The following is a 21379-nucleotide window of genomic DNA, read 5'->3' on the forward strand; positions in this document are numbered from 1 at the left end:
TAACAGCCAAGGACCGGTACCCTTTACCATTAATTCGCAATATCCTTGAAACCCTGCATACTGCGCGAATCTTCTCCAAATTGGACCTCCGCGGAGCTTATCATTTGGTGCGCATGAGGAGTGGGGACGAGTGGAAGACAGCTTTCAAGACATCTTTTGGGCATTTCGAATACAGGGTTATGCCTTTCGGCCTATGTAATGCCCCCGCTGTTTTTCAACGATTCATGGACCACATCTTTGGTGACCTGTTAGGATTATCCGTTTGGGTTTATCTGGACGACATTCTGATATTCTCCAAATCCTTGGACGAGCATGTGGAACACGTTCGTGAGGTCCTTCATCGGCTGTCCATCAACAATCTGTTCGCCAAGGCAGAGAAATGTAGCTTTCACCAACCCAGCATTGAGTTCTTGGGATTTGTTATCAATCAAGAAGGAGTTGGGATGGATCCCAAGAAGATTCGAGCCATACAAGAATGGAAACGTCCACACGATATCAAGGCTCTCCAACGCTTTTTGGGGTTCGCAAACTTCTACAGGCGCTTTATTCCACACTACTCGCAGATCTCAGCGCCTCTCACCAGACAAACTAGCAGCAAGATCGCTTTCGAATGGGATCCCGTGGCTTCCCAGGCATTTGACGTATTGAAATCAGCCTTTATGGCTGCCCCGATCCTGCGCCATCCCCAGGAAGAGTTGCCCTACTTCGTAGAGGCCGATGCTTCCAGCTTCGCTGTAGGAGCAGTCCTTCTCCAGAAAGATCCAGCCACGTTAGTGGAACATCCAGTTGCCTATTATTCTCGCAAGTTGAGTCCCAGCGAACAAAACTACGCGGTGATTGAAAAGGAACTGTTGGCTATCAAGACCGCATTCGAGGAATGGAGACATTTTCTCCTCGGAGCTCGCTTTTCTGTGGAGGTGCGAACAGACCATCGCAATCTGCAATATCTTCGCTCCCTGCAATGTCGGACTCCTCGTCAAGCCCGGTGGGCCTTCTTCTTCTCTCCGTTCGAGTTCCATGTTACTTATATCCCGGGAACTTCCAATATAAAGGCAGATGCACTCTCCAGGTCTCTGGAAAATGCAGATGGAATGCATTGCCCAGAACTTCCACTGATTTCTCCCCGCCATTTTCTGTTGGCCTTGTCCTCTCACCTTAAGTCCATCGCGGAAGCTACTCGGTTGGATCCCGAAAGAACGACCCTTCTTAGTCAGCAATCAGTTTCAGAACGAGAGGGACTGTTGTTTTTTCATAAAAGACTCTACATACCCAGAGGAGCCGTTAGAAGGGGCATTCTACACGGATTCCATGATTCACCCATAGGAGGACATTGTGGGGTCAGAGCCACTCGAGAGATGATATCCCGACAATTCTGGTGGCCTGGTTGGGCGACTGAGATCCAGAAGTACATCGACAGCTGTCCAATATGTGCCCAGTGCAAGGTTCCCAGAAAACGACAGTTGGGTTTGTTAATGCCCACCGAAATAGCTCCCTATCCATGGCATACAATCGCTACCGATTTCATTGTGGATTTGCCTCCATCGGAAGGGTACACCTGTATAATGGTGGTTGTGGACAGCTTCACCAAACTGGCCCATTTCATCCCATTCCGGAAGATCCCTACAGCTACTCAGATGGCTTCGGCATTTCTGCATAACATCTACCGGTTGCACGGCCTACCAGAGAAGATCATATCGGATAGAGGAACCCAGTTCCTTTCATCATTTTGGAAACAGGTGTGTAGTCATCTGGGAATACATAGAGCTCTAAGCTCAGACTACCACCCACAGACCAATGGGCTAACCGAAAGGACCAATCAGACCTTGGAAGGGTACCTCCGTTGTTTTGCCAATGCCACACAATCTAATTGGAAAGATGGGTTAGATCTGGCCGAGGTATCATACAACAACACCGTTCATGCTTCCATCGGAGTCAGCCCATTCTTCTGTTCCACTGGTTTACATCCTCGCTTGATGCCTTTCCAACCAGTTCCATCTAGTACTGTTCCTTCTGCTGATGGTCTGGTCTTACACATTCGGAACCAACAAGAACTGGCACGCAAGATCTTAAGTGAAGCCAAAGATCGGATGAAGAGACAGGCAGACAGGAAAAGGAGTGCAGAACCCAACTTTCAGGAGGGTGACAAGGTGTGGTTGTCCTCCAAGAACTTGCCTCTCCGCAATTTGCCCGTCAAACTGGCCCCTCATTATTTGGGACCCTTTGTTATCACCAAACGGTTGTCCTCCGTAGCCTTCCGTCTTCGCCTACCCTCTTCTTGGCATGTGCATCCTGTTTTTCACGTGTCCCTGTTGAAGCCCTATGTGACCGATGCTTATGGCCGCACCTCTCCTCGTCCGGCCTCTGTTCTAGTGCAGGGCGTCCCAGAGTTTGAGGTACACGAGATCTGTGATGCCCGTTACCGTAGAGGGGTGCTTCACTATTTGGTTGACTGGAAGGGGTACCCAGCCTGTGATCGTACATGGGAACCACGCCAACACGTGCATGCTCCCCGGCTGGTACGTGAGTTCTACGTACGGTTTCCCTGGAAACCTGGTGCTCCGGGTCTTCCTGGGAGGGGGCATAGTGTCATGTCACGCGGGAGACTGGGGTCTGCCGCTCCCATTTCCTCCTGGCGAGTCTACCCGCGCGTTTGCTTTCGGGGACTCGCCGGGAGGGGACTCGCCGGGAGGGGAGCGACGGGCTACGGGGCCGGCGGCCTTCGGCGCATGCGCGGAAGACCTCTCTCTCGGTTCCGCGCATGCGCCGTGGACCGGGCTCACCTCCTTGGTGGGGCTTGCTTTCCAAGCCTCGTTATGGGTCCGCCGGCGTCCGGAAACGGAACGGCTTGCGTCCCAGGCCTCTCGGGCGCCGGCGGCCCATAAAAGAGGCCGCGAGTTTCAGCGAGTCGCGTCTCAACGCGGTTCGCTTTGCTCGCCTCGTTGTTCCTGCTTCCACACTTACCTGTGGCCTGTCCTGGGCCAACCTGCTTCCACACTTACCTGTGGCCTGTCCTGGGTCAGCCTGCCTCCAGCCCTTACCTGTGGCCTGTCCTGGGTCAGCCTGCCTCCAGCCCTTACCTGTGGCCTGTCCTGGGTCAGCCTGCCTCCAGCCCTTACCTGTGGCCTGTCCTGGGTCAGCCTGCCTCCAGCCCTTACCTGTGGCCTGTCCTGGGTCAGCCTGTCTCCAGCCCTTACCTGTGGCCTGTTCTGGGTCAGCCTGCCTCCAGCCCTTACCTGTGGCCTGTCCTGGGTCAGCCTGCCTCCAGCCCTTACCTGTGGCCTGTCCTGGGCTAGTCTACCTCCAGCCCTTACCTGTGGCCTGTCCTGGGCCAGCCTGCCTCCAGCCCTTACCAGTGGCCTACCTTGGGCCTGCCTGCCTCCAGCCCTTACCTGTGGCCTGTCCTGGGTCTGCCAACCTCCAGTACTTACCTGGGTCTTGCCCTGAGTCAGCCAGCCTTCAGCTGTTCTCACTCTTCCTGTCTTGCCTGTCTCCGAACTTTATCCTGCAAACCTTTGGAACCATCTGCACCAATCGAACTCCTCTATCAATTGCAAATACCTCGCTATTACACTGGACCTGGAAGATTCATGGTCTCGACAACCAACTCTACCTGGACTATGGTGTCACCCAGCTGAGCCTTCAATCCTCTTGTCACGCTTTTCTGGAGAGTACTTAACGTGACATTGGGGGTCGGTCCATCCTTCACCCAGTTCCTCTTTTGGGTGGTGGAGAGGCTGATTCCTCGTGCCGCTATTTCATCAGTTCCCGGACTCCAGACTGGCGGCCTCAGCAAGACCATCCACCAAGACTACAGGTACGCGGTCCTCTAGGGCCAATCAGCTTGACACTGGCTCTACAAACTCCCAATATGACATCCTTATCGGGCCCACAGGCACGTCTGCAAGTGAAAACCCTATCAACAGCAGAACCATCAAAAATCACAGACTTGATGTCACTGCATATGCCGAGCCATACCCCATGCAAGATGGAATCTGCCGTAATGAAAAACAAACAAAACTTGCACACCACTAAAAAGGTAATTGACGATCTGTGGTGCTATGGAGCTGAAGCTTTAATTGATCTCTCAGTGCAGGAGCAAGAATCACTAGTGGCTAATGCCCAAGGTGACCTGAACTCCCTCGGACATTCTCAGTCCGTTCAGGCTGTCCTGAAACCTTTGTTCCTAACTCCGATTAAAATGGAAGTAATGCCATTAACAGCTGTTGCAGTTGAAATTACATCGCAGACCGCACAGCACAATAATGCCTCTAACCGCGAAGGTGGAACATTCCAATCCGGAGGTGGAGCGATCAAAAATTGGAATTAGACAAAACATTCCAACCTAAAGTGGAGAAATGCCCCAAGTTCAAAGAGGACATTACTCAGAATGGGAAATCAGACATATCTATACTGGAAATATCAGAAGAGGTATTTCTACTTGTTGGAAATCACACCCTCAACGCTAAGCCCATTAAAAATGCTGATGAAAATCCCATGGGAGAACTTGACATTTCTACCGATACAACTATGTTTTCCATAAACCAACAGCAGATAGACACTCAACTCACACCATCAGCAACACAACGCGAAAGGGCTGTTCAAGCAAAGCGCAGATGGCTACAGACCTTCCATAAGGATACGATCTCTACCATCAAGCCGAACAAAACACATATCGGAGCGAGGCAGAGACTGACCAGACTGTCACTAGATATAACAGAAATAGAGTCACTAATGGTCAACTACGAAAAAAGACATGCACTATTCAAAAAGACTACAACAACTCTTGGAAAAACCAAAGAAAGAGAGATGACCTCAACACAAATGTATGATCACAAAGACAGGCCATGCCAAGCTACATCCAAGAATTCGGAATCCAAACCCAACCAAAATCAGGAGAGAAGGTTTCCATACCAATCTTCACAGAAAGATTCATTAAATACTGCACCTTAACAACATTCGCATAGAAGGGATATTGAAGTAAATGAGACGTCTCATGACTACTGTCATTTTAATAATGAGCATCAGCATATGCATCCAACGATTCCAACAATGATGCTGGACTTACAAAATGTGTTAATTACTGCCTCAATGCATGCTCTTCTTCCCTTCTTAAAACTATATGAAACTATGAATGAGCCACTCAAGACCCAGGCTACTTTGTTGGCTTTAGTATACACGAATATTCCTCGAAACATTTGCAAACAAAGTCCAACAAAGACTTGAAATTGAAGCAGAAGCCTCACATCAATGGCATACTTGATACGCAATAGGACCAATGCCATCCGCCTACTGCATGCGATTCCAACTCTTCGGAATATTCACTCTAGGATTTTCTGGTAGTAGAATTTCCATGTGAAGGTGAAACAGATGTAATAGAGGTACAATTTAATGCACAGCAAGTTCATGACCAAGTAATGTGTAGCTATCACCAACTACAAACCTTGGTATTACAATTTTTAACAACTGACTACAATTTTCAACAAACGAGAACGCAATTGACCTCGAGTAGCTGAAACAAGGAGGTCAATTCTGCTGTCCAAAATTTGACAGCCTCAATTCAGGATAGCATCAATACTCAACGTTTGGGAGAAAGATCGACCCACAGGAGAGACATAAAACAACTGGATCGAAATATAGATGAACTTGGATCATCAAGATGACACAATAAAGAGAAGTAATTCCATAACAGACAAAAGAATCTTCAACAATAACAACCACAACTTGCAGGAAATTCGACTCTATCTTTGTGTTCATGGAATACGAGGGGCTCAGCACATTTATATACAAATGATAATGAAATATACTGTCCTTTGATGTGATATGCTTACAAAAGACATGGATAACACACAAACCGGCATGCAATGGATTCATAATAAAGATGAATACGGCAATCTTGAGAACAAAAGGCCGCCCCTCAGCTGGTCTTTTAACCTTTGTTGAAGCTGAAGAGAATTTAAAAATTGTCAAGTCATATAACCCTAATCCATTTATCCAAATCACCATATTAGAATCAGTCCAGCTATACACTATGCAGGAAGTCCAAAAAATTCAAGCAAGTAGTCCTGAACTATTCACCCTAATAAATCTATATTGGAGTACAGCTGCAATTAACAAAATTTCATTAATCAATACAGTACTATCAAGTATTGACAGTCTGCAACTAAAATACAATAACATGGATTTAATAGTATGTGGTGATTTAAATATTCATTTATTTGCTGCAGATGGTACAAATATGCTGCCCTAAACATTGGAATGTAAAGCGTTTTTATGGGCAAATGAAATGGAAAAGCTAGATTTAACCCTAACCAATGGGTTGTTCCGGGATGACGTACCACCAAGATTGATATGGGGAAATTGCGGTCTATCTGCAATACTAGACTACATCTATATTTCCGTCACAAATGACCGACCATCATAAAGTGACAATGTTATGGGAAACAACAGGCATCGGAGCACAAATACATTTATTACCATGGTTGGAGCTGATTAATAGCCTGAACAGACTGTGAATAACGGACTTGCAACTGGAGTCTCTTAAATATATATTTACTGACTTGGCCATCACAAATAAACATAAATTAGACTATGAATTGATACTAATACCCTTCAGAGCAAAGGGAGGAGCAGAAAAAAAGCCAAGAGTGAAACATTTTCATGCATATAACTCCCAGATTGTACAAAGGAAAAATGTACTGCGAAAGAAGCAAAAAGCTACAAAGTCTCTGACTTCAGCACAACAGATTCAAATAACAAAACACCACAAGCTACACTACAGAAATTGGACCAAGAACCGATGAGCGCAGATAGCACAAACCAACGCTGAGAATATGTTGAGTGTACTATCAAAAAGGAACAGTAGAGACCTATGGAATCTTATTAACGGCAAAGAAAATCAAGCTGACCGATTGGTCTCTGGTGTTTCTGACGCTGACTGGGTATCATACTTCTCACTGTTATATGCAAAACAGACGTCCACACCAGGAGAGGAGTTTATAGAACCTACAACTAAATGGGATCTGTTGTAGGACCATGATGAAATTCTAAATCACATCAAATGTCTAAACACCTTAAGGGCCCCTGGTCCAGATGGCCTCAATAACACAGTCATCAAAAAGAATCCAGAAATTTGGGCAGATATGTGTCTACATCTTTCTAACATCATTTAAAAAGTAGCGCAGCTGCCAAAAACCTGGAAAACAGCAATAATAATCCCAATTTACAAGCTAGGGATCAGGACTTCAACAGCACATTTTTTACCAATAGCCCTGCTGGACCACTTCGGCAAAATCTTTGTGGCAATTTTGCTCAAACATCTAACTGAATCGGCCATAAAGAAGGGCTGCTTTGATCCAAGGCAAACTGGATTAATGAAGAACGTATAAACGAATGTTAATGTGTTGCTCCTAAATCTTTTAAAGCAAGAAGCTATAGGGAAAAAAATCCTGACATGTGCAATCTTTGCTGACTTGCAACTTGCATTTGACACGATCAACCACCAGAGGCTTTGGTAGAAATTGTCAGCATGGAAGTGTTCGAAAGATGTAATGGAACCTATAAAAGCACTTTATTCACAGACCTCTTTTCGTGTCAGGCTATCACAAGATGGCGTAATGTCATCTACAATTCCAATGATGACCAGGCTAAAACAAGGCTGTCTGTTGGCTGCCACGCTATTTATATATACACCTTAGATCTCAGAGAAACTCAAGCGAGAACACCTGCAAATCCGTCAAAATTGAATAACAGTCTAATCCCATATATGTTATATGCTGATGATATTGTCATTTTTGACAAGACACAAGTCGGACTCCAAAAGAGCCTGAACAACTTAGTTCAATACATGGAACAGAACAAAGTAATCATTAATATTAAAAAAAAAACACACACAAGCAATGGCCTTAACACAAGGCCCTAAGAATAAACCTTTTCCAGTTTATATCAAGGGGGAAAGAATAGATCATATAAGAACAAATAAGTACTTTGGAGTCTGGCTGAACCAATCAGAAGTTGAAACTGGATGGGCTGAACATTTAAAGGCTAAGTAACTGTCATTGGCTCGACAGGGTATCATTATACACAAGAAGTATGGCAGATATTCCTTGAGACCAGTGATGACATTCTATCGCCAGAAAGTGATAGCAATTCTAACTTATGGAAGTGAGACAACTCTTAATATATCACAATCAATATGGATCCAAATAGAAGCCATCTTTTGGAAAAAAAATACTGTCTTTACCATCGTCCTATCCAATGCCACGAATTAGAAATGAATTGGATCTACTATCACTGGAATCAATAGTTAGTTGGAAATATCTAGAGTTGTAAAGAAAAACACTTGTGTATGACAACATTCCCTCAATGGAAGTCTTACATGATAAGCAGAACACATCAAATAATGCCGCAATAAAAACATGGAAAACAACACGTAGATTTTGGTTGGCAAATGCAGAAGCAACTAGCGAAAGGCTAATTAATCGCCCTCTTAATGTAAAGAAGAAAATTCAACGTATGGATTGGCTAACCACCATCTCAAAAAGAGCAGAATATCAAATGGATATTATTGCAAATATTGAGGTGAGAGCGTTAAACCAACTCCCAAAATATCTATCATTATTTTCAGATCGCATGAGAGATACGTTTTTAAGATTAAGGGCCTCATTCCGAGTTTGGAGATAGCCATAGCGCTATTTCCTCCATGGCTGCCTCCAAAACCGGGTCCGACTCCGGTTTGGTAAGATGGGGACTTATCGGTCCATTCCAACCTTGGAGGGACCAGTAAATCCCCATTTACCAAACCATACCCCATTCCCATTTGAGCCCCCATAGGGCTCAATGGGAATGTGGAGGGCGCAAATAACGGCCCGGCGCATGCTGAGGCCTTTATTTGCGCCCTGGTCCCCTAACGGGAACCGTAAGGTACGTTTGGGCTGACCAAACGTACCTTACGGGTCCCATTGGGGGACCTCGGAATCGGGCGAAAAGGGATTACCAGCACCAGTGTCCTTACCGGTGCCCAGTATCCCTTTGCACCAGGGTCTAAACATTCTCCCAGCACACAAATATCTGTTACGATGCAAACAATTGACAGTGGCTGAAGCTTGCTTCAGATTCTGTAACCAGCCCAAGCAAAGAGAAACATTCTTCCATCTAATTATGAAGTGTCCGGCACTGACAGAAAAAAGACACCTGTTTGCAAATATGCTTCCACAAGTAGAAATACAGATGGATTGTGATAAGCGATGGGCCTACACCGAGTGTGGTCACAACAATGCTCTGACATTTAGAATACTTCCATTTTGGAATGCAATAATGACAATTGGTGTTCAAATCTAAAGGTAAGAAGAATCATTTCTGCAAACCAGAAGTAGATCTTAATAGGAATAATGCTCTGAAGTGACATTATGGAGTTGCCATATAATTGCGACTTCTAAAACGAACTAGGAATTTAATTCGTTTTTTATGATGTTACATTTAATTTGTTTTCTATGATGTATAATGTAAAGTTTGTAATCAAGCTAAATCATTTTAATGAAAAGAAATAGTGTAGAGTTTGGAGAGTTTAGAGGTTTGAGAGGTTTGAGAGGTTACAGTTTAGAGTTTGAGTTTAATTTTTTTAAGTAAGTTAAAAGTTAAATGAATCAAATATTTTACAATTAATTTGGTCTCACTTACTGGCACAATATGCTGTTGTTGCAGGTCTGGGTGTCACAGATGCACATATGCAGGCTTGGAAGCAGGTCTGGCTCTAGGAACAATACATCATTCCACTGACGGCATTCCTATTTGAGTACTCGCTTGATGCCAGGTCTCACCTCTATCTTTGAAAACACCTTCAGCCACAATTTCGTTTTACAGGGAGGGTATGTGCTCCCCATTCCACCCCGGTATTTGTGGATGAAATAGTCCATGTCCCATGCAAAATTGCCACGTAGCATATTAGGAATGCCACCTCCACCCATCCCACAAAATGTTGTGCTCCTAGCAGAGGTCATTTCCCAAACTACAAATAATAAACTCTCATGAGATAAATTCTGAGTCTTCCGTAATTCAGCGGTTGGGACTTGTTACGTTTGCCATTTTACGTGCACAGGTCCCTACCTCAGACCTTTCCTCATTTGCATAGTGGAGTGCAAAAGGCTAGTGGGAAAATGTGATCTATACACTTGTATGCCACCCTTTTGCACTCCTCTGTGCAAATTACGTAAAGTTTAATGCTATGTCCGCCTGGCAGGCGGTGTGTAGAATCAATACTTATGGCGTCCACCACCTTTTTGCTGGTGTAATAAGCAGGCAGACTCGATAGGAATTTGCAGCATTCGCGCCGGCAGGAAAATCCATGCCGGCACAAATGCTGTAGTATTTGCATGGAGGACAGGTAATGTTTAGCAGAAATGTAAGCTATGATCTACCACTCCTCTCTGCCATACGAATGAAGGAAAATTAGCCGTGACGGAAATGTAGTGCATAAAAGCTTTACGCAAGGCTTTTAAGCATTAGATTCCCACTACAGCTCATTGAAAATGAGCTCCTCAGAGACTGTCACCAAGAGCATGAGTAACCAGGCTGATTTCAAAGTCGTGTCATGCACACTATGCGTGAATACACTTCCTCAAAGGCAGCTTCACGTGTTTTCTTTTCCACTTCACAGTCTGTAAAAAACATGCAAACAAAAAGAAAAAGAACACCTTTTCCAAGAAGATAAAGATAGTTGAAATGTATAGTATTAACACTAAAAACACAGCACATCCAAGACAAAAGAGAAGAACAGGGGAAAAAAAGAAACATTATGTTTAGCCTTTAAATAACATGTGTGGGAAATTGTATCCACTAAAATAACTTAGTTGCCGCGAAAAGAAGTAGCAAAATTTGCAACCTTTGCTACACAAAATTAATTCCAGCAGAAAAACAACTTTGCAGGCTCGTAGTTGGCATTTCTATGCACATTGTCAATATCTATGAAAATGATTCCCATGTTAAACCAGCTGATAAACTATTGATTCGTTTGCCATGCAAGCATAAGGATATTCAGGAATCTGTTTTAACCTTGACACCATCACATTGGCTGCTCAGCAACACAGTGGTCCAATGTCAGCACGCATAACCTTGGTGTGCACTTTGGTCTGGCTGCCTGCGGTTATCAGGCCGGGCAAATGAGAGTGATCTTTCAAGGGACCTTCAAGGCTGCAAGAATGTCTCTGATTTACTGTCAAGCCTTGCTACAAGTGGATTGGGCACTCAAAGCTCTAAGAGGAATCATATTACATAGGTATGCATGAAAGTGTGCTATTTGTTTACTTTGGACCAGTACCAAATTATTTGCTTTATGTTGTGTATCAGTAATTTATGTCCAGCAGCTATGCCTGTACTCAACAACGTCAAGGTACCCGAGCGCCCACTGTGTAATTGTATTCTTTCAGAGTTGCAATGTACTTGTTTGCAGACAGTTAATAAGGCTGCAACCATGTGGTTACAGCAATGTGAGCATTCTGGAGGGTGAATTGTATTAAGGTTTTGCACAGGAGCTAGAGTGCCTGTGATCTGTTTTGTCCCTTGTGTTTCTACTAAGCAGTAACACAATTTCACTTGTTGGAAGGGTTGCAGTCATCTCTAAAGTCCCTCCTCTTATGGTTTGTGAGCCCTACACATATTGTTATATTTGGGTCTCAATGCACTACAATAAACAAGGCTTAACATGTGTACTGTCAGGGGGATGAAACACACATATAGGGATTGATTCACAGAGCGTTTTCCTATGGGATTGCACCATTATAAAATGCTTCTTGGAATCAGGCTCATAGAGTGCTTACACCAAACCCCTACTTCTTCATTGCTGTGCAGAGTCCTAGACAGACCATTCCTGAATCTGCCCAATGCAGAGGTCACGGGGAGGAAAGAAAATAATACTGGAAGGTGGAATATTTACATTGCACTGCAGTCTTTTGACCCTGGGAAAATAACATACATCTTAGTTTAGTTTAGTTTAAGTTATTTATAAAGTGCCAGATTTAGCCTGTAGGCATAAGGGCGCTGCCAAAGCAACAATACAAACCAGTACAGAGGCAATAGAAGGTAAATGATACCGGGCATATCCATTTAGGAGAAAACAAGGGTTTTCAGAGTGTGTTTAAAAGTATCTAAGGATGCCATGTTCCTTAAGTCCGGTGGCAAAGGATTCCCCAATATAGGGGAGACACTAAAGAACGCTCCTTTAGTAACTCGTGCTAGTTTGGTTATAGGCACAATCAGGAGACTGCTATTAATTTAGTGGAGTGTTCTTCACTTTGGAAGTCTAACAAGACTTTCCAACAGATAGGCATGGCCGGAGCCGTATAGACATCTGTGTGTTATGGTCATCACTCGGGAACAAATGCTGTTAGCAACAGGTAGCCAATGAGGTCTCTTCTAGCTTGGGACACATGATAATGCTTAGGCAACCCTACAACTGTGCACACTGCACTACTCTGCAGTACCTGAAGCTTCTACAAATCACCTGTACCAATGCCCTGCAGTAAGCTTCCTCAGTAATCTAACATTGTGCCGATAACAGCTGAAGCAATAATCTGACAATTTTCCCTAAAAATAAATGGCCTACTCTGAGTAAGAAGTCTAATATAGTAGGCTGTTGAATAATCCAAATAATTGACGTGAGCTTTCAGAGTTATGTGCTGATCAAGATAGACGCCCATAGCTTTCACTTTGGACAATGTGTTCAACTTGCAACATGCCACAACAAAGTGCTGGCAGCCCTCACCCAACGTTCTAATGTTGTCAGAGTGCCAAAAACCCTCAGCTCCGTCTTCGCATCATTATGGGCAAACCGACTTAGCATCATCGAATAAATAAATTAATATAACATAAAAAAATCACTGCTGTATTAAGGAATACACCAAGTTTATAGACTTAAGATCTTTCTGATACTCACCTGACAGAGGGATCATCAGCGTAGTTGGTATAACTAATCCCTCTGTCATCTAGTAACTGAAATAAGGGCATAGTAAAAATGTTGTAACGTGTTGGCAATATGCAAGATCCTTGAGGCACCCCGCACTCGATTTTATTGGGGTCTGCAACAGCATCTCCACTAGAAATTCTCGCAGAGAAATTTGTCAAAATGACTAGATCCAACAGGTATCTAAAGATGAAAAAGCTGCAACTTGACAGAGCCTATTTGTTAATATGGCGTGATCGACCAAGTCGAACGCAGTGGAGAGATCAAGCAGCATCAGCATAACTGCTTGCCCCTTACCCATGCCCTACAGTATGCTCAATTTTAAATCCAACAATGCTGAGTCAGTCCCATGAGCTGCCTAAAACCCTGATTACCTTTTTCCCAAAATATTATTAGAAATCAGATATTCCTGAATCTGCAAATAAGCAACCCGGTTAAGTATCTTTAGAAGAAACGGCACATTGGTTATTGGTCTGTAATTAGCTAGTACAAGCGGATCAAGCGTAGCCTTCTTTAACAAAGGCGAGATCGAAGCATGCTTAATACAGTCCGGGACATGACCTTTGGCAAAGGATAGATTGACACATTTTGTTATTGCTAGGGCAAGTGCTGATGAGCAAGATTTAAACAATGTTGCAGGACATGCATCAAACTTGCAACTGGTTGGCTTTAATTTGGGCATAACATCTGCCATTTCTGTCCGCAATATGGGTTTAAACTCAAAAGAAATGTAAGCCTCTGCCAAGACTGCAAACACTGGTATGTAAAATGCAGTAGAGGTTTTAATTTGAGAATCAACACTCATTATTCCTTTTTAGCCTCAACGCTTTCTTCAATGCATGTATTTTTTCAAATATGCCATTCTATACTTTTTTTTAAAATGTATTTATTGTGCCATAGCCACCATTTGACTTTAAACACTTTTCACAAATAAACATACAGCAAAATAAAATGACAACCTTAAAAAAATTTAAGAACATTCAAATTCCTAAATTATTACCTTTGAATAAACAAGAAATTTCAACACACTATAAAATATAAAAAAACAGCAGATAGGGGAAGAAATAAAAAAGGAAAAAAAAAGAAGGGAGAGTACGCGAACAGGAGAACACATTTTTTCACAATAAAACTCTTTGGTCTCATAGAGACTAAATTTAAATAAATTACTCATTGGAACACAACATCAAAAAGAGACTAAAAAGTGGAAAAAATGAATCTGTCCCCCCGTGGCATCCAATCACCCTCCACCTCTTTCTCTTCTCCTTTCCCCTCAATCATTAATCAAATTAAGTTCCCTCAGAGCTCTAACAAGTTCCATTGAGAGAGTAGACTCATGACATGAAGATAGTTTCCCTCAAAAATCAATGGTATTAACATAACGGATGATGGACAAACCTACCAAATCTTCTTTCCCTCATACTCCAAGTGCCTGGACAATCCGATAATAAGTGTTTAGATGTCCGATTACTGTATTATCACACTTATCACAACTCAGAAGTATGTTCCCTTCAATATCCCCTGTAACCTGAATCTCAAGGGTCGGGAGAAGATTTAGACGAAATCTAATGATAGCTAAACCCAGCCACAGATCTGGAGAATTTTTTAGCCCCCTATGGAGCATTGATAATCGTTTATCAATCACTGTAAAGGAGGCAGATCTCTTAGCTCTCCTCATACTCTCTATGGAATCAATCCAGTCCCACTGTTTCATCTTATACTTCACCCTGTCCAGATTTCCCAGCAGAAGCTGAACATCACAACCTGCTTTCGCTAATATTTCTGAGCATCTTTGCTGGAATTTATTCAAGAAGCCATTTTTGCCCAGTTTGAGCTCTTGCGCTACTTCCTCAAATAAAGAGTTTTTGGGAAAATCTAACACCACTCTATATAGGCTCAGCCATTTCCATTGGAGCCATGATCTAAGTGAGGCAGGACCTAATTCATACCTAAGGGCAACTATTGGGACAACTCCGGTAGCCCCAGTGTGCGTTTCCACAGTTTAGCTTCAAATGTGTCCCATTCAATATCCAGAGCTGAACAATTATAGTCTAAACCAAAAAGATCTATAGGAACAACCTTGCCTATATAGAATCTCATTAGAGGAAGTATCAAGAATTTACAGAATTGAGTCTTGATTTTTTCATTTGCACTCCCAACTTTACTATTTGGAATTCAATAGATCGAAACAGATCGGTTTTTGTTTGAAAGGAGCTTATTGTTGCTCCCAAGTATGTTAATTCCACAACCACCGTTTCTACACAGATGTACACACTTCAGTGTCTTTAATTACTGTTATGGGCTCTCGAGATCCAGAGTTCTCCAACTTTTTCAGAATTTTAAATAATTCCTGAATGTGGAGCCAGCATTGCTAATTCTAGAATCATATTCTGTTTTTTTACAGTAATAATTGCAACCTTTAGATGTTTGGCAGATGCAGTATAGAGGACCCTTCCTCAGTTCTAGATATACACCATATATTAAAGCATTTCCTTTTAATGCTTTTCAACTCTTGGATTTCAGATGAATACCATGAGTTCTGTTTTATTCGTGGTAAAGAATGGAATTTCATTGTAGCAAGAGAGCTGACTGCCTCAGCTAGAGATTTCAAGTAGCAATGTGCAAGATCCTCTGCTGATTCCAAGGTGGGCAAATTCTGATTCAAGGTAAAAAATAAACAGGGCCGAAGCATCCTGTGTGAAATTACAAATGTTACTCGACAAAATAGGTTTCATTGACAATTTCTTCTTTTCCACCAACTTGGAAAGCAGAGTCTAGACATGACCTGCAGCAATGTGGCAGCAATGTGGCCTGTCACATCTGCCAGCCACACATTGAAATCACCCAAAATTAAAAATCTTGACAGTGGTTTCAACAAGGGCAATAACATATCTGTAAACTGTCCAGGAACATCTGGTATACTAATTGGAGGTCTATACAGAAGCAAAATATTAAGCGTACAATTAGGTTCAGATAAAAGCTTAACATGAGTAATATCACAATCCAGCAAACCCTGTAATGAGTCTTCATTCACATTTAAAGTAGATCTACAGTTAATGGGAACACCCCCACCTTTACCATTAATCCCATCTGAGCGAAAGATGATATAACCATTAGGAATGGCCAGAGAAAGAAAAGGACCAGCTGCATCATGCAGCCAGGTCTCTGATATAGCAAAGATATCTAATTGATTAAGAACAATGTGATCAGCCACCTCTGAGGCATGCTTTATGAGAGACTCTGAGTTAAGTGTTACACATTTCAGATAATACAATCCCCCAGACAAAGGAAATCCTGGCAAATCAGAGGATGGTTCTACATTGCAAAAGGAATTGCCCATCCCTCCTGCTACCATCCTGGTAGTATGGGACTCCAGCTCAGCAAGCCTGACCAAATCTTAGGATGGCTCTGCATTACCCATGCCTCTCACACCATCTCAATGTATAGTAATCCAGCTCTGTTAGAGAATCCATCCATGGGGCATCCACATGCATTCTTGGGTCAGCTGCAGAGTCATCAAAGGCAAAATCACATCACTCAGTTTTTCCAGGGCCACCTCTGCAAAACTCAGCCACTCTATACCTGAATCCATGTAAGAGGACCATACATTGACCACAAGTATGTGAATTACTATTGAGCACCATCACATCGCATGCATCCAATACATTTAATACCACATATTCAGAGCAGGTATCTAAAGTATTCAAGGATCCAAGTGATGTGATACCTGCAGAGCAGGGGTGCATATATTCCCCCGCATTGAAATACATTATCCTCCTCTTCCTTGGTTATGCAATGTTGCACACTAATCTTAGCTTTTGTTCTATATGCAGAGTCATTTAAGTAATTTAGCAAATCTCCACCAATAAGCCAAAAATAAATACATCTACCTTAGGATCAACTGTATAATGGCATACAGCAAACTGAGACAATGCCTCTTCCCCATCCAGTTCTGGATGGCAAGCACATTTGTTATGTTAAGGTAGGTTAGGTTATGTTGTAATGTGCTTGATCACTCTGAGGTTTCTTAGTGCTGAAAACAACCAGTGATTGCACGATTGTTTGAAAACCCACTTCTGACTGATTGCAAACCCTGCTGGCACTAGAGACTACATCTTCCATCCTTCCCAGCGTATTTAATTACGTTTCCCGGCCTGGCCGGTTTGCGCCCTATTTAAGGTCTAGGCTGTCTAGGTGCTTGCTAGATTAACTCTCGTTGCATACTGTCACTCTTTTGCTCTGTTTCAGAATGTTTTATTCCATTAGCGATGTTACTGCTTTTAGCTTAATTTCGTTGTTTTACCTGTTGTATTTGTTAGGCAGTTGCTGACTGATTTACTTAGCGGGAAAGGGATTGTTTGAAAACCCACTTTTGACTTATTTTAAACTCTGCTCTCACTAGGTGCGTGTGGCTGGTTGGCACCAGTTAGCAACTGGGCTAGCGGCTGAGCAAAGAAGGTAAGTTCGAGTATTGCCTGCATTCCTGTATTATGCATCCCCTTGAGGCAATTTTCTCTTCGCAAGCGAAACTATCTATGTATCCTACTAATCAGAGCGACAAGCTACTTCCTGTCATACGCTGCAGCTCCACGATTGTTGCATGTAACAAAGCCAAAGCCTCTGAGATCATGTTCCCGATCAAGATGGGATCACCACCCTTACCTATAGTGGGTGCAGATAGTGCCAGGGTGAGCCCGCTAATGGAGTATGTTGTAACTAGCTTTTGAGGAAGCCCAGAAGTGGATCCTAATCTAGTTGCTGATTTCATACGGAAGATGGATGCCAAACATTGGTTGTCAGAATTCCATTGATGGCCCCAGAGAGCCGAATTGGGATATTACTAGTCCTACCATTTGTGATCTAAAACATGAGGAGGCTAATCTTGGGCTTCCAAAGGATAGTATACATCTGCACATTGAAAACCTGCTGAGAAGGCAAATTAAATTGGGCCAGAAAAAAAGTCCTTTTGAACACCAGAACTCTCATGAAACATGCTACAGATTTTGTTTCTTATATAGTAGAACAAAACCTAGCTGATTGAGTTTTAACAGAAACTTGGTTACACAAGGCTGCCAGTGTCACATTATCCCTGGCAATGCCCTGGGGTACAGACTGTCACAAAGGGATAGACACGATGGGAGAGCTGGTGGAGTTGCCGTTATTTATAAAGCTCACTTAGATGTCTAGTAGGTATATGTATCTGGCCCAAAGGGCTGTGAAGCGCTTCAGCTCAAAATCAGGACTGATGCAGAAACAATAGTCAATATAATTCTAGTTTATAGACCGCCAACCTGTATGCCTGGCTTTGCATCGGAATTATGCAAAATGTTGCTACCACTGTTAAAATCCACCACTAAAGCTATGTTACTGGGGGATTTTAATTTGTGGTTGGGAAGTAAAACGGACCGCTAAGCCAAAAAGTCTGGCTATTTCATTTAGCGATCTAGGTTTTATGCATTTAATTAATGATGCCACCCATACCAAATCGAATACCGTTGACTAGGTGGCCACTCAAAATATCTCAAAAAATGATCTGTTCAATCACCCATGTCCTTGGTCTGATCACTTCTTTATCCAGTGGATCATGTTATGTGATAAAGGGATAACAAAAAGGGGAAAAACACTTTTGATAACATCGAGAAATACAAGGAAGCTTTCCCCGCAGCCATGGAAGTCTGGATTCCCCCCCTAGTGGGTGAAGTGGATATGATGGAATCAGTAGATGAGATTGTCAAAGTTTATCAGGAGACCTTGTTGAGAGCAAGTTATGCTATTGCTCCTCTTAAAAAAAGGCTAATACCAGATTTAAAAAATGAATGCCTGGTTCTCTCCAGAACTATAGAAGCTCAAAGCAATAAAAAAACAAGTGTTCTATGCTTGGAAACGCTCCAAAGAGATTAAAGAGAAGAATGCTTATAATATTGCATCTAAGGAACTCAAAGTGGCTGCTATCTCAGTCCAAAAAAGCAATTTATGACACTAGAATCTCCAACGCTCAGCACCAGTCGAAAGATGAAGATCCTTGCCCCAACAAACAGGATGGTCCCAAGAAAGACATAGCATGGGTTACGTCTATACAAGATGCAATGTTGGGCAAATTAGACCTGATCAAAATGAATATTGAGGTCAGCAGGACATTGGTGGAACAGGAAAGGTTTGTTTCTACCACACCAACCAAGAAGATTGTGTAACAACAGTTTAATTTCAGACCTATGTCTGAAATTGAGATGTTGAACCTTATTAGTAAACTTAAGCCAACAAAGTGTAAGCGTGACACTTGTCATGCTATTAGATCCAAAGACTGTGCCCCTTCACTGATATTTATCTTATCCAAATTTGTTAATGTTTCTTTTGAGGAGAGTCGTGTGCCAGACAAGCTGAAGGACGCCTGGATTACTGCATTAAAAAAATAAAAACAGGGCTAAGCCCCCTGGTTACAGCAAACTACAGGCCCATCAGAAATATACCTTTTTAATAAAAAAATTTAGATTGTGTTGCGTCTGCCTTTAGACAAGAGCACGGCACAGAAACAGCCCTGCTGGATTACTACCAGTGATGCACCAAGGACCAACAACATTACTTATGTTGTTGGGCCTCTCTGTGGAATTCGACCTGGTGGACCACCCATTATTAATCACCAGGCTGAAAGAAGTTGCAGCTTTTACTGATAAGGCAGCAGCTTGGAATAAGTCCATTTTGAGCAACAGATTGATTATGATTTGCAGGGAAGAGGCAGAGGTCATACCTGCCTCCTTGTATTTTAGAGTGCCCCAGGCTGCGTGTCTCTCTCCTTCACTGCATAATATTTTCAATGTCCCTATTTTGGATTTACTGGAAGACAAAGGTATTTGGTTTACGAACTATGCAGATGACACACAATGTGTCATACCGTTATCTTGCATTCATGAAGAAGATACTACGAGTGTCAATGAGGTATACCATTTGATACCGGCCTGGATGGAGGAAAGTGGATTGCCACTGAATACCGAAAAAACAGAATTGATGGTGGTAGGTACACAGAATAAAATTCTAAAGCTTGGAGCAGAATATCTGCAGTTGCAGGTTGCGGACTGTATGATTGCGACAAAAAAGAAAGTCAAAACACTTAAAATACACCTAGATCAAAACCTTAATATGCAGGCCCAAGTTAATAGCTTGGTCTCTATGTCCACCTACTATATAAAGTTGCAAACATAATTACGACCATGCCACTCTAAAGCTAACTGCGAGACAATGGCTAGGGCTATTAATGGTGCTAAAAATAGATTATTGTAGCAGTTTTGCTAATTGGGATTTGCAAAAGCGATTGTGCAAGTCTGTAAGTGATACAAAACAGTACAGGTAGGGGCAAGGAGTGCTTAAAAAAGAGAGATCACATCTCTGGAGCAATGAGAGAATTACACTGCCTCCCTATCAAGGCCAGGATTCAATACCATCTTCTTATGATTACTCACAAATGTCTGGTGGTGTCAAGTCTGGCATTCTTCGCTGAAGGCACTGAAGAGCAAACTGCCCGTATAAGCTCTCAGATCTAACAATCTTAACCTGTTGAAGGTGCCTAGATGCAAACGTACACAGGTGAATAAAGGTGCCTTCTTTGCAGCAGCATCAACATTTTGGAATACTGTACTTCCTGATCTGAGAGCAATGAAATCCACAAAATCATTTAGAAAAAGTTAAAATTCCTGCTTTTCAGATAATCCCCTTGGCCCCATCACATGTCTGCCTATCGGCTCTGTACGGCCTCTGTATGGGACTGTTGGTAATTGTTTTTTTTGTCTGTCTATCTGTTTTGTGCCCATATGACCCCGGGCCACATGGTGCATTATGTAAATGTAGTAAAGCAAAGTAAAGTAAAGTAAAGAAAACAAGGGAACCTGTGAAAACTCGAGCTGTGATGCTACCCTAAAGGAAAGCTACCCTAAAAAGGTAGGTCTTGAGGTTTCTCCTGAAAGACAATTGATCAGAATTTGAATGTTGATCAAGTGGGACGAGAAGGACAGTAGAACAATTCTTTCAGCTGGAGAAACAAGGACTGATCCATGTAAATACAGATGTGCTAGCCGGAGGGACTTGAATTGTATCTGATAGAATATTAACAGCCATTGGGGTCCACAGGAGAGGGGAAACATGGCGGAAATTCCTAGTGCTTGTCAACTCACAAACACAGAAGTCATACTGCTGGGGAGATCGCCAAGAAAAACGAGTTGAGACCAGGCTGGGAAGAAATTTACCTCGATGAATTCACAACTCTACCGAGCTACCAAACAAAATTACATGGTACATCTTTGACAGCAGCCTCTCATTCAAGATATGTATCACTAAAACAACCCCGACAGACTTGGACCAGCTCTTTCTGTTCAGTAAAATCACCAGTACAAGCGGTTGAGATTTCATCCAAGCCAAGGCGCTCTGTGTAGGATTTTCAGA

Source organism: Ambystoma mexicanum, chromosome 6q (assembly GCF_040938575.1).
Source record: "Ambystoma mexicanum isolate Mex_15411 chromosome 6q, UKY_AmexF1_1, whole genome shotgun sequence".
Lineage (NCBI taxonomy): Eukaryota > Metazoa > Chordata > Amphibia > Caudata > Ambystomatidae > Ambystoma > Ambystoma mexicanum.